General features: G+C 46.1%; 1 protein-coding gene across 2 annotated transcripts in view; it reads right to left on the reverse strand.

Moving 5' to 3' along the window:
- The window catches only part of LOC111871273, a 136,690-nt gene that overhangs the window by 105,740 nt on the left and 16,043 nt on the right, over window positions 1-14,907 (reverse strand). The gene's annotated exons all lie outside the window — the stretch shown is intronic.

The following is a 14,907-nucleotide window of genomic DNA, read 5'->3' on the forward strand; positions in this document are numbered from 1 at the left end:
ATGAAGCTGCTTTCAGTAACTGCAATGCTGAGGACTTCATCAACATAGACAAAGATGTGCAAACAGAACCAGACACAATGGATATGGATGTATTAATTGAGAATTTTAGAGGAAATCAAGAAGGAAGAAAGGAGGAGGAAGAGGAAAAAGACATTGTGATAGAAGAAGAAAAGTGTAGAGTGAAGACTTATCAGGATGATGCCAACAGTTTAAAGGTACTGCAGGAGTTTGCCATGCAATGCAATGATTCAGACATGCTTACTCCAATTTCTCAAGCTAAAGTGTTTGTGGAAAGTCAGGCAGCCAAGAGAGTAAACTGCGTGCAAAAAACTCTGCCGGAGTTCTCGTAAAATTATAAAAAGTGAGTACTGCAATTTTTTCCTGTTCATTGTAATGTTTGCATGTGTTCAATGATTACAGTGTCAATAAATTAATGAGCATGTTGTTTTGTTTTGTCTCAAATACGTTTATGTCATGGTTCAGTTATTATAGTATACTTTGATTAAACGGAAACCTGGCTTCAGCGGAAATGTTTTCTGGTCCCTTGAGATTCCGATTAAGACAGGTTTTACTGTAGTTAACATTTGATAGGCACCAAAAATGAATTTGGGCTTTGGCAATAAAGAGCACAGCAGGAAAGCCTTCGATCGCATGTGTTCAGAATAAACGTTCTGGAATTTTCGCGTAATACGATATGTAGAAACGCCATACCACCTGCTGAAATAACGAGCTATTCATGACGTGATAGCCATGTGGTACCCAAGCGGTACAGCAAGTAGTTCATTGGTCAGTATAAAAATTAAAGACCGCCTCAAATTCAAAACTGAATCATTCAGAGTGAAATGAGGGAGTCGACTTCTTCAAACAGAGGCGCCTTTAAATTTGGAAGCGCCATAACGCCTGACTTCTAACTCACACTGGAGTTGGTGTTCAGATGCAAATACTTTATTTTCATAAAAATTATGGTGCAAATCTTCGAGGTGAAGATTCTGCTTAAAAATTAAAATACTGGACCTAAAAATAGATACATGAAATTGTTCGGTTATTCAGTATAGAGGGGGTGGGTTTCCCCATGCACCGCGACTAATAGTCTATTGTACGTCCCCCTTTAATTTCTACTGTCGCCTACCCTACCGATACTGGTGCCCGCTATCACCGCTTTCTGCCAGTGAGGTCGGCCCTCTACTGGCATTGGTACCCGATAACTTCCCCATCTACCGGAGGCATTGGAAACTACTCGGGCGGGAAACATTTGCCTAATTTTGCTCAGAGGTCTCCTAGAGACATGAGGATCTTTTACGTGCCGTAAATCTACGACACGGGACCCACGGCTTAAAGTCCCTCCCGGAGGACTTGTTCCCTGAATTGTTCCACGACCTCCGCCGGGTTTGAACCCGCGTACCTTGAGTCATGAGGTGGGAACGTTACCCCTAGACTACGAAGGCCGCTTTACTTGAAAGTAAATAAATATAAAACCAAATGCTGATTGTGCAAAAACAAAGTGTTACTCTGCCTGCCCAAGCAGGATTCGATACACCTACGAGAGATCGTTTTCTCGCGCCAATATTTAGGAGCTAGAAAGGCAAAATGGAACCCCTGACAAATATCAAGTGTAGATGGCATCACAGAGGCGTTGCTGAGCACGGGCTGGAAAGCAGTTATACTAACCTCGGCTGGGGCACAGACTGTCCTGTGGTTCTCCTTCGTCACTCTACGCAAATGGCCGATCTGGCCACAAACGCTGCTTCCTTCCGAACCCTTCACTTTACCATCCGAAGCCACGTAATCTCGCACCTGAAATCCACGGTGGCGTGCCATAGCTTAGGCGGTTAGTCGCCGGCTTCCCACTGCGGTGGCCCGTGTTCAATCCCAGGCCAGTTCATATGGGATTTGTGGTGGAAAAAGTGGCACTGGGGCAGGTTCCCTCCGAGTAATTCGGCGTCCACTGACAATTATCATTCCACAAAACACTCCACATTAATCTACCATCCGGCATTGGCACACTAGGCCAAAATAATGGCCGACGTACCAAGTTGACTCAGCCTCAGCCACCCAACGAAAGAAAACACGGAAATCTACAGATTATACACGGCGTCACATCCAGACAAATACTGGCTTACCATGGCAACTGGTGTCCTGGCCACTATGACGTATTGCCGATAATCATCTAATATAAACCATCAGACTATCAGCTACAATAGCCTTGACTCATAACATACCAAGTATTAACAATGGAGCTGAACCCTTCCTGAGATGTTACGCACCCGTCCAAGAACTTCCCAACATTGTACGGAACCCGAAGATTCATTACAATAATGTTCACAGGAGCCCACCACTTGTACCTATCCTGAGCCAGATCAATCCAGTCCATCCCATCCTATCTCCGTAAGATCCATCATAATATCATCCTCCCACCTATGTCTAGGTCTTCCTAGTGGTCCCTTTCCTTCTGGCTTTCCCACCGAAATCCTGTACGTCGCCCATTTCATCATTCTAGACTTGCTCATGCTTGGAGAAGAGTACAAGTTATGAAGCTCCTCATTATGCAGTTTCATCCAACATCCTGTCGCTTCTTCCCTCTTCGGTCCAAATGTTCTCATACACCCTCAGTCTGTGTTTCTCCCTTAACGTCAGAGACCAAGTTTCACGCCAGTACAAAACCTCAGGAAAAATTGTAGATTTGTATATTCTAATTTTTCCTCCTGAACCAAATTTTGATTTGGTACTGTCGTTCCCAAAATATTTTAACTGTGCCACACTTCAAAACATCTGTTAGCTATCTTTATGTCATGATTTTGCCCTGCATTCTGGTGACGAGACAGCAATATATACTTAGTTTTCTCTGTGTTTACTTCTAGACCAACCTCCTTACTTACGTCAATTTCTTTTTTATGATATCTGTGTTAAACTACCTCGTACATACGTTCGTAAATGGATAATGCGATGCCACCAATTAGTTGTCAGTTTTCAGCGTAAAAAGTTTAAAAAGAGCGCTTTCCTTACAAGACGAGAACATCTGTCTTACTATTGAAACTGTCCATTTATGCACTTTCTGCGGATAACGCTTACTTTCTCAGATCGCTCGTCACTAGAGCATGACCAAGAACTCGTGGTTGCCGTGAACTCGTCGGGAAAGGGGGTTTCGGTAGTACGCGGTCAACTATGATACAGCGAACAGGCCCTGAAGTTCTGGCCAGACTTTTGGAACCATTTATATGCACCCTGATCCTTTCAGCTACACATATTTGTTTACATGTACACTCATGTTAGACTCGCTGAGAATTCAATGGCAAAGTCTCCCTTCCCTGTTTCAGACAACACTTCCGCTCTTCGTCGATCTCTGCCTGTCACACAGAAGTGATTGCCCCACATAATTCAATTATCCACCTCTTCTACGCTGAAAATGTATATGCTGGTTGTCAAGCACACATCCCAGTCGCTGAGATGAAAACAGATAAATCCTTTTATAATGTACCTGCTTCTTCTGCTCACTATACCGACGGTGCTGCCACGCGAGCATTTGCTGATGGGAACAGAGCGCAGGCACTATCAAAACACAGTTTTGGAAATTTTAAAGTCGCCTATGTTCTTAACTAATTAAGCACTATTCCATGTCGTATGGATGTATAGATCCAAGTATTCTTGACGACAGCAGTAATCTGAGTTGAATGGCTGCTTCACGCCCCAGCCGCTTTACCCTCGGTACATATTGGACAGAAGGATGGGTGGGCGAGGTGAAGAGGAAAGCTCTCGCCCTAACTGGGACATGAATTCCGATCCCTCGGCCGTCCAGTCCGTAGCCGCTATCTCGGTGATAGATTTTAAAATACATGCAATATTTTATTAAAATGTTTTGGAAAAATGAAAACTGTTACTGAACTATAGTGACCAATGACGGTAACTACAGTCATGCCGTGATTTAATGATCCCTGGCTTCGCCTTTGCGTGACATAGCAACCCCTATATACGGCGGGAAAATGTAGCACTTTTGTCAGATCTTAATTTCAACTCTAACCGTCGATGCGCGCGCATGCCACCAGGAACACTGCGGCAGTTACACAGAGCTCTTGTAGCGCGCCTAGTCAACGCGTGACTGTGGGGCACTGATGCTTTGGGGCTGACGACGCTGACGTTAGTGTCGGCCAAATGCGGTTTCGAAGCGGCCAAAGTTGAGTGCTCATATTAACCGGGCTATACTACTCATTCTGTTCCATGGATCAGACTTCGATCTCCGGACTGGTCAGTCTCAGGTTTTTCGTGGTTTTCCTCAGTCCCTCCATGGGAATTATATCTCGATCACTTCCTTCCACACCCTGTTCCAGTCCATAATCGTCCTTCCGTTCGGCGGCACGAAGTCTAAGCTACAGGCCGCGTAACAACATTGTTAGTAGCCGTAACCCGTCAATAAAAATGAAACCCTATGAAGCTGGCCACATCTGTAAGTCGGCCACCTGTCAAAGTAGACAGCATTTTTAGGGAACCGGAAGGATGTAATAATTTAAACACGACTAACCGTCGTTAAATTGGCCACGTAACATGCATCTTGTCCACATTCTTGCATTTCTGTACATATTTTAACTTTCCCATATTGGCCACATATGGGAAAGTTAAAATATGTACAGAAATGCAAGAATGTGGACAAGATGCATGTTACGTGGCCAATTTAACGACGGTTAGTCGTGTTTAAATTATTACATCCTTCCGGTTCCCTAAAAATGCTGTCTACTTTGACAGGTGGCCGACTTACAGATGTGGCCAGCTTCATAGGGTTTCATTTTTATTGACGGGTTACGGCTACTAACAATGTTGTTACGCGGCCTGTAGCTTAGACTTCGTGCCGCCGAACGGAAGGACGATTATGGACTGGAACAGGGTGTGGAAGGAAGTGATCGAGATATAATTCCCATGGAGGGACTGAGGAAAACCACGAAAAACCTGAGACTGACCAGTCCGGAGATCGAAGTCTGATCCATGGAACAGAATGAGTAGTATAGCCCGGTTAATATGAGCACTCAACTTTGGCCGCTTCGAAACCGCATTTGGCCGACACTAACGTCAGCGTCGTCAGCCCCAAAGCATCAGTGCCCCACAGTCACGCGTTGACTAGGCGCGCTACAAGAGCTCTGTGTAACTGCCGCAGTGTTCCTGGTGGCATGCGCGCGCATCGACGGTTAGAGTTGAAATTAAGATCTGACAAAAGTGCTACATTTTCCCGCCGTATATAGGGGTTGCTATGTCACGCAAAGGCGAAGCCAGGGATCATTAAATCACGGCATGACTGTAGTTACCGTCATTGGTCACTATAGTTCAGTAACAGTTTTCATTTTTCCAAAACATTTTAATAAAATATTGCATGTATTTTAAAATCTATCACCGAGATAGCGGCTACGGACTGGACGGCCGAGGGATCGGAATTCATGTCCCAGTTAGGGCGAGAGCTTTCCTCTTCACCTCGCCCACCCATCCTTCTGTCCAATATGTACCGAGGGTAAAGCGGCTGGGGCGTGAAGCAGCCATTCAACTCAGATTACTGCTGTCGTCAAGAATACTTGGATCTATACATCCATACGACATGGAATAGTGCTTAATTAGTTAAGAACATAGGCGACTTTAAAATTTCCAAAACTGTGTTTTGATAGTGCCTGCGCTCTGTTCCCATCAGCAAATGCTCGCGTGGCAGCACCGTCGGTATAGTGAGCAGAAGAAGCAGGTACATTATAAAAGGATTTATCTGTTTTCATCTCAGCGACTGGNGAAAAGGTGGGAGCCTCGACGTCTCACAATCCTACTTGCCTCGACGGCCTGTTACAGGGATAGCTTTAACTTTTATAAATAAAAACCTCTCTACCAATCTGCCCTCTATCTCTTTCAACTAATCACCCTTTCTGCTCTTCCTCTGCTATTAACAGGCTATCTCTCTTCCACGTTCACTTCAGATCCATTAATCTGATACTAGGTACGTAGCCGGTCGGTCCGTCAGTAACACGGCAGAGACGAAAGCTCTACGAGGCTTAGCATGGCGGATAAAGTTAAGTGTGTAGTCACGAAAGTCGGAAATTTCGACACTTTTGTCTGCAAGTTGACCAGCTGCTTAAGTTGGCCGAGTATAAGCGAACCACAGGAAGATAACAAATACATTTCACTTCATGACATCAATGCCTCTCGGTTGAACATGTCATGTGATCCAAAACTGGAGTGACGAATGTATGCAAATGTCTGTGAAGTGGCACGGAATGGGCCGGCAGAAGTTCCCACACTTCCCACTGACAACGTGACCACCAAGAGCTCAACAGCCCTTCTCCTTTCACTTGTGATTGCTCCCAGGTGTCCGGTTCTACTTCACGTCCCTGCACAATGGCACTGTTGTCCCATGAAATCGGCCTTTGGGCCGACAATGCGTACCAAAGTGGGTCATACAGCTACAGTGCGGCCAACGCATCCAAACCCATGGGCAGTGTGTGAACTGCAAGTGTGGACATTGCTTCAACCTTTGCGTTTGGGAGGAATCTGTCAATTCTACCCAGCACTGGGGTGACACCTGACTCTTTCCAAGTGGGACGGCCAGAAAGCTCACTTACAAACTTATGTATAATACTATTAGTAATGGTTCTAAGGATCGTCCTAGACTGGAGGGTCTCTGCATTGATACACAGCGCCACAAACTGCGTTCAAAATTCTCATATTAATACTGTATTTCCTTATTTTTCCATTTCTGTTTTTCCCCCGAACCCCCCCCCCCCAAGGGCCCATTCACCCATCTCTACTGACCTTGCACGTTACACTGTTGCCGATATCAAACTAAAGCTGCCCCTTTCCTTAATTAAGCACCACGCCATAAAATGTATGGGGGAGTGGAGGTATAGCTCCACCATTCTTGACTTCATTACTAGGTAAAGGTGAGTGATCAACTTCACTAAAGATAATAATTTTGCGGGTAAAAAACTGTCCCTGCGCTTAACTAATTAAGTACTACGCCATGAAGATGTGTCGGGGAATGGAGGTATGGATCCACAATTCTCGGCACTAGGCGGAAGTGAGTGGTCAGCTTCACGCCCCGACCATCGACAGTAGATTTTAACCTTTATAATTCTGCAGTGTACTTGCACAGGAAAACTGATGTGAGAGCGAACCCACAACTCGGCCTACCTCTGCGGTGTTATTTCCTTAGCGAAGAATCGGTTGGCGGTGGGGTGAGGGGATTCCCCAAGCTTCAAAAAATGGAGTCGCTACTCCGACCCCCTACTGCGCAGTTTTAGACCCGCACTCCTCACACATCCAGGGACTCACTGTATACATTTCGTCATTATTTTATACATCTCCCTAATGACATTTAAGTTGGCACGGATGTGGTTTCGGAGAAATATACTCCTTCCATCTTCAGGGTAGAAGCGGGTCAAGCTGAGAAATTTGTTCCTTCAGAACCAGTAGAAGTGGGACTGGAAAAACAGGGATACTGAGGATGGGCAGAGTCCGGGATATGCAAAAGTCTTACCCTGATGTTGGAAGCAGGAAAAGTCTCCGAAATATTGCGAGGTCAATGAACTTGTGTATGTAGGAACTGAAGCTCTCACAGCAGTGGTTATGAAGAGTTCTATCTTCTGGCATATAACGCTGTAGAGTCCGTTGAAAGTCAACCGACGTTTCGACGGAATATCTCTCTATCTTCAAGGTCGAATAATAAACCAAAAACGGCCACATCCCTTCAAGCTGGTTTCTTGCTCGGCTTATTCTTCGACCTTAAATATGGAGGCGATATGTTCCTCCGAAACGTCGGCTGACTTTCAACGGACTACAAAGCGTTATAGGGGCATACGATAGCAGAGTTGGTTGAGGCACTATGCTAAAAGCCGGATAATCACGGAATCGATTTTCAATCAGGTCACTGGATTTTTCAATTGACCAAATCCCTCCCGCCGCACTATGGCCCTGGGGTCGACTCAGCCTCTAACAGAAATGAGTACCAGGAATATTCCGAGGGGAGGGGGGGTAAAGGGCGGCTGGCGCATAAGGCTGACAACCTTACCGTCATATGTGAGGCGACTGTCTACAGAAAATGTGGAAACCTGAAAGTCTCACAAGCCTATGAGCCTCCAAGGCCTATTACAGGGATAGCTTTACTTAACCTCACCTCCATCTATAAACCGATTGTCTAGAAAATGTGGGAGCCTCGACGTCTCACAAGCCTATGAGCCTCCATGGCCTGTTACAGGTATAGCTTTACTTAACCTCACCGCCATCTGTGAGCCGATTGTCTAGAAAATGTGGGAGCCTCGACGTCTCACAACCCTATGGGCCTCCACGGCCTGTTACAGGGATAGCTTTACTTAACCTCACCGCCATCTGTGAATCGCTTGTCGAGAAAATGAGGGAGCCTCGACGTCTCACTACTTTATGGGCCTTCACGGCCAGCTATAGGAACAGCTTTACCTTCTGCTTTCTACACAGCGCTATACGCCAGAAGACAGTAGGCTAGCCTCAAAACAAGAACGGCGCTCGAGAAGCAGTACGATGAGGCGGCACGGAGGGAAAGCGAATGACCTTGACTTAACAAATGAGCTGTCGCATAGGCCCGCTTCAGATCAAGCAACTAATGCGACTTAACGAGCAATACAAGTTCGCGCGGAATTCACGGCAAATCAGCCTGGATCTGTTCTGCTTCGACTCAAAGCACCTGACAAGCAGGGATGTCCAACTTTAAACGACTCAGGAGTCGCGCGTACAGACACCGCCAAAAAAAAAATATGAAACTTTGTCCTTGAACAATGGGAGGGTGAGATGGGTGAATTAAACTACAGACCGTGGAGGCCCACACGGTTGTCCAGTGACAGTTAATCCGCATGTCAGATAATCAGGATCGATAAATGAGAAATTCTGTTCACAGTTGAGTACCTACTTTAGTAAACACAGGACATTAGGAGCAAGAGGACTTTCAGACTGTGTTGGGGGCAGCTGGAGAGAAATTTTCGAAGATCGGGTTGAGCTGGATAAAAAGAACCTGGATTTCAGTTTCTTGTCTATTTGTAGTTTTCAAGGCTCTACAGTGATATTTCGTATTTATTTTCAGCGGAACTACTTCTATTATTGGAGCCGGGATAGCGCAGTCGATATAGCGACTGGTTACAGGCTGGAGGGCCGAGGGGTCGGGCTTCGAGTCCCGGTAGGGTAAAGAATTTTCTCTAATTTTCTCTTCTCCACGACGTCCACACCGGCTCTGGGGCCCACCCAGCCTCCTAACCAAAGGCGCTTTACACGGGGCGTGAAGCTGACCACTCACCTCCAACTAGTACCGAGGTCAAGAAAACGTGGATCTATAATACATCGACTCCCCCATACGCCTTCATGGCGTAGTGCCTAATTAAACACAGGGACAACTTTACCTTTTACCCATATACGAGTATATTATCAAGTTTTCTATTTATTTGTGTCATATGATTTTTACTTGTTTTTAGGGATATATTTTGCTTCATTAACCCGGCGAACCTCCGCCTCACAAATAATCCGGATTAGCGAGGGTTTACTGTACAGTCTGTGCACCGTAACTGTAGGTCACACAGCTGGGCAGGCTCTGAAATGCTTATTTCTGGCCAACGTAGCGTTGAGTGTGCGGTCAGAGTGACTCAGCCGAAACGTCACTGAGTCGTGAAAGTTAGTTCTCCGCTCAGGGACTGCAAAGCGGCCTGATCTGTATGTTGAGTCATCCAACATGAACAGGGAGGACAGGCTCTGTCTGAGTAGGCCGTGGAAGGCCCTCATGCACTTCCAGACGGAAGAGAAGCCGGTTTTGCTCCATGGGCACGTAGCGGCGACTTCTCTCTTCTCATCCAAGTAGGCCTTGACAATGGCCCTCATTTCTCATATTTCACTTTCGTCATGCGTCGAAAGACGATCTTGTGGTCTTTTTCTTCTATTGCTAGTGGGGTGGGACTAAGTCCCTTGTACTGCGGCCACTTCTGGCCTATTGTACCAGCCCCAGGTGATAGGTGAGGGTGATTGTGGAGCAATTGGTGGAATAAAGATTGGCAGGGGAAACCGAAGTACTCGGAGAAAACCTGCCATAGCGCCACTTTGTCCACCACAAATCCCACTTGAACAGACCCGGGATCGAACCCGGGCCGCCGTGGTAGGAAGCCAGCGACTAACCGCTTGAGCTATGGCGCGGCCCATCTCGTGGCCTTCAAATGGGCCGTCTTTCCTTCCCATGGCGAAGATTTCATGAAGAATGCCGTCTTCTGGGATGTGGCGCCGTATAGATATTGTGTTAACTGACGTTTCGGATGAACATATCGCCTCCATCTTGAGGGTAGAATAAATAATATGCGAGCGAGGAATCGACACGAGCAGGTGGCTGCAGTCTGAGTGACCAGTCGAAAACACCCAGCTATAAAGAACATGAAGGAAGGGAGAGTAGGCCACATGGGAAATAAATAGAGAGGAGAGGGGAAGGGTCTGCGGAGATGGGCCAGGAGGTAGCAGGCAAGAGCCAGTAGAGGATCGTGTCGGGGGGGGGGNGGGGAGTTTACCTGGAGAGCATTGACCAAACAGTCTCGGGACTAAATTGCTCGCTCCTATTGGCCCCGACCGGGATCCATCTCCTCTTCCTTTCAGTAGATCTGTGTGACTATCTTCCTTGCAATCTGCCCGTATAAATCGACTCCTCGCTAGACGCAGCCCGTACCACAGCTCAGGCGGCCTGAGTTCGATTCCAGGTCATATCATGTGGGATTTGTGATGGACAAAATGTCTCTGGGGCAGGGTTTGTATGAGTACTTCGAGTTCCCCTGTTATTTACACTCTACCAACTGTCCCATATTCAGTAATCATTACGGACGCTTAGTAATGAGGCGCATATACCCAAGACGAACTGATTGGCGATAAACCGCCAGTCGTAAATTAACTTTGACTTTGACTTTGACAATGAGTTCAGTTGTGAGCAGTATTACCCAGTGGACAACGGCGTGAGCACAGAAGCTGAAGAATCTCCACTGTTGACAGCTGTTGCCAAGCGACGACTAAGGAAGACTACAAATGACAGAGGCTTACCGTGTGCTGTAATGATTTATACAGTGTGCAGATCAGCGAGAGCGCTATAGTTACTTGTAGTTCCGATATGGGTGTGTAAGTGGTCAATAAATCCATTCACCAATCCAAACCCCGTCTACACACACACATATCCGTGACAATACTCTCTATATTGACAGGGCCGTTAAAAAATCACCCAATACACTGCAATCCTGAATATGGAGGCAGTATGTCTCTCCGAAACGTTGGACTCCACCTATACGACTACACGATATCACAACCCAGAAGACAACGATTCTGACAATCACAATCGTGGAAGCCTCAAGTTTATACCAAGCAATTTAACTTGAGAAAGAGCGATGAAAGATTGTCACAGGTAGCACGGGGATTCACTGTACGGATGAGACATCGGTCACATGCATCGTCGCGTAGCGTATCGACACGAAGAAGAAAGGCAGAGAATAGCGAAGCCAACATCAAAGTGGATCTTGGTGTCTCCTGGGACTGACGTTGTTTTAAATATAAGCTGATGGTGTGCAGCCGGTCTTTCCTGAAACCAAACCTTCCTTCCGCTCTTGGCTAAGCAAGCATGAGAGACTAGAATAAATCAGGTGTGACAGATCAAAACAACTGTGAAACATGGTGAAACTGTAAAACTGTAACGGTAAGCAGGGGAGATTGTATAGCCTTTTCAAGTAACGTGTCTGGGCCACTCAAACGCGGGAAACTCGTCCGGCTTAACACAGATTTTCGGGGTAAGGAAACGCACTAAAATACAGAGCAATGACAGGGCGACTTAAACTCACCGTCAATTATCCAGCCCTCCAAAGCGTTTAAATCCGTTTTCATACAAATGGATGTTAAAAGGAAGAAATGATACGGTGAAAACAAAAAAGAAATAATCAAGCAGCGGTACGAATTTACCTCATCAACCTAACATAGACTGCAGCAAAATAAAAACATGGAGACGGTATGAAAGTGTGAGGTTATGACAAATAATGCCTAGCTGAAATATAGACCTAAGTTCCATGTTGTTCCAAGTTAAGATATTGCAGCGTGTAGAGCCGTTTCTAGGCAACGGATACGCATGCAACAATAAGGTACTGTTGGGAACGATGTTTCCTATTCGGTCCGTGCAGAAGGGTTACAAGCAGGGCATCTTGAAGCACCCGTGTGGAGGCGGGTTCGAATAGCTCCGCCGTAGCCTTGCGAGTCGAAGGAGGCGACAAGAAGGAAACCCGGTGCCTGGGGATATAACTGCGCCACCCTGTTCCTGGGGGATATAAATACGGGAACCTGGCCCTAGAGATTTGGAGAGTCTAGAATTTGAAACAGTAAAATATGGTCATGAGTCCCACGGGACTTGGACCCTAGAATCACTGCGTTGGCGGGGACCAGCAGCAATTGAAAACGACAGATCCACCCCATCGTCAGAGAGGATGTTAAATAAGGACTATAACCGCAAGCGTTCAGTTGAAAAAATGCTGGTCGTGAGTCTCAAGGAGCTTGTCGCTAACAACTGATTAGCGGTAAATCGCCAGTCGTAAAGTAACTCTGACTCTGAATCTAAAGAATAATTCAGAAGGAAGAGAGCCGCCGTTCAGAGAACACTTGAGCAAGGAAGAGAAATGAATATCCATTGTTAGAAGCCGTTACCAGGAAACGTCTGGTGAAGACATTGCAGGCTGCAAAAGGCTTAGCATGTGCTGCAGTGATTTATGAAGTGCGGAATTTAGCGACAGCGTTATAGTTATTTGTAGTTATGACCGATAAGTGGTCAATAAATCTGATTATCGAAAACCCCGCCTTCAGTAACTCATACGCGTGAAAATATAATAATCTCTGATAATTTATTTACAATTACAAACAATAAAAATTTAATTTGAACAGCATTCGATCTTGTGACCATCTACTAACGAATAAAACGTACTATGCCATGAGCTAAATTCATTTCTGAGTGGAGGGGTGGGCCACATTACGACACCCTCAATAGCCTCATATTATATGGCGCCGAATGATAGGACGGTTGGAGGATAATAAAATGGAGAAGATTTAGAAATAACTGGTCATGACCTAATTGCTATCCACGCATTTGCCTTGCCGGACTGAGGAAAATCATCAAAAAATCAGTCAGGTTTCCCGATGCCTTGGCCAAGATAGGAATCGCGTACCTCCTGAAAACAATTCAACACCGTTATCTCCCCACCCACCTCAGTCTGTTCGCGTCACCTGTTCTCGGCTGTGTAACGAAAGAAAGAGGAAAAGCTGTCAGTGTAACAGGCTGTGGAGTCCCATAAAGTTGTGAGACGTTGAGGTTCCCACATTTTATAGACAATCGACTCACAGATGGCGGTGAGGCTAAGTAAAGCTATCCCTGTAACAAACCGTGGAGGCCCATAGCGTTGTGAGACGTCGAGGCTCCCACATTTTCTAGATAATCGGCTCGCAGATGGCGGTGAGGTTAAGTAAAGCTATCCATGTAACAGGTCGTGGGGGCCCATAAAGTTGTGAGACGTTGAGGTTCCCACATTTTATAGACAATCGACTCATAGATTGCGGTGAGGTTAAGTAACGCTATCCCTGTAACAGGCGGTGGAGGCCCATAGGGTTGTGAGACGTCGAGGCTCCAATATTTTCTAGACAATCGGCTCACAGATGATGAGGTTCCCAGCTTTAAGCGCCAGATGCTCTTTACCCCATGGAAAATTCCTGGGAGGGCAGATCAGATTAGCCGTATTTATTTTTTGTGACCAGTAAATTACAAAACGCTCAGGATTTACTTAGGGGGAATAAGGTAGCGTAGTTGGTTGAGACACTGTGCTACAAGCCAGAAGGTCGCGGGTTCGATTTCCGACGAGATCACTAGATTTTTTCAATTTACCTAATCCTACCAGAAATGTGTACCACGAAACTTCCTGGGGAGTAAGGGGCGGCCGGCGGGTAAGGCTGACCTCACCGTCATCTGTGAGCCCACTGTCTAGAGAAAATGTGGGAGCCTCGACATCTCAGAACCGCATGGGCTTCCAAGGCCTGTTACAGGGATAGCTTTATTTAAACTCACCGCAATCTGTGAGCAGATTGTCTAGAAAATATGGGAGCCTCGACGTCTCACAACTCTATGGGCCCCCACGACCTGTTACATGGATAGCTTTACTTAACCTCACCGCCATCTGCGAGCCGATTATCTAGAAAATGTGGGAGCCTCGACGTCTCACAACGCTATGGGCCTCCACAACCTGTTACAGGGACAGCTTTACTTAACCTCACCTCATCTGTGAGCCGACTGTCTAGAGAAAATGTGGGAGCCTCGACGTCTCAACCCTATGGGCCCTGCTACAGGGATAACTTTACCTTCTTTTACCTTTACCAGGATTTACTCGACGCGACCAAACTTAGGTTTTACGCTGGTCATAGATTGAGTTCCTTTGGGAATTAATCGTGAAGCAGTATTGAAACACTGTTGTTTTTTTAAGAGTAACGCTTTTGCTGGATTAAACTTATCCCCCAGGGGAGTGGATCTGAAACACTCAGTTCAAGTAAAATAGAATCACAATTTTAGTAGGCAAGTCATCAAAATAAATGTTGACAGAAATCTGTTCGGAAGAACAGGGTGTGAACATCTGCTACACTTCGAGCGCGGTGCATATGAAAACAAGATGGCGGTGATGAATAATACGATCCCTGGAGAACGAATTCAAAAACGGACACGGAAGGAAGAGGGATAATGAGGACAACCAAGGAGTTCAGAACAGCCTGTCTAGGGGGTCAGAATTGAACATGGAACCTCCGAAAATCGAAGCAATGCTACTACCAATTGTACAGTGACTTTTGCGCTAAAGTGTTACAACTACACAGCCCTGTTCAGTAAATTTGTTGGATTACAAGTTT

Source organism: Cryptotermes secundus, unplaced genomic scaffold, assembly GCF_002891405.2.
Source record: "Cryptotermes secundus unplaced genomic scaffold, Csec_1.0 scaffold802, whole genome shotgun sequence".
NCBI lineage: Eukaryota > Metazoa > Arthropoda > Insecta > Blattodea > Kalotermitidae > Cryptotermes > Cryptotermes secundus.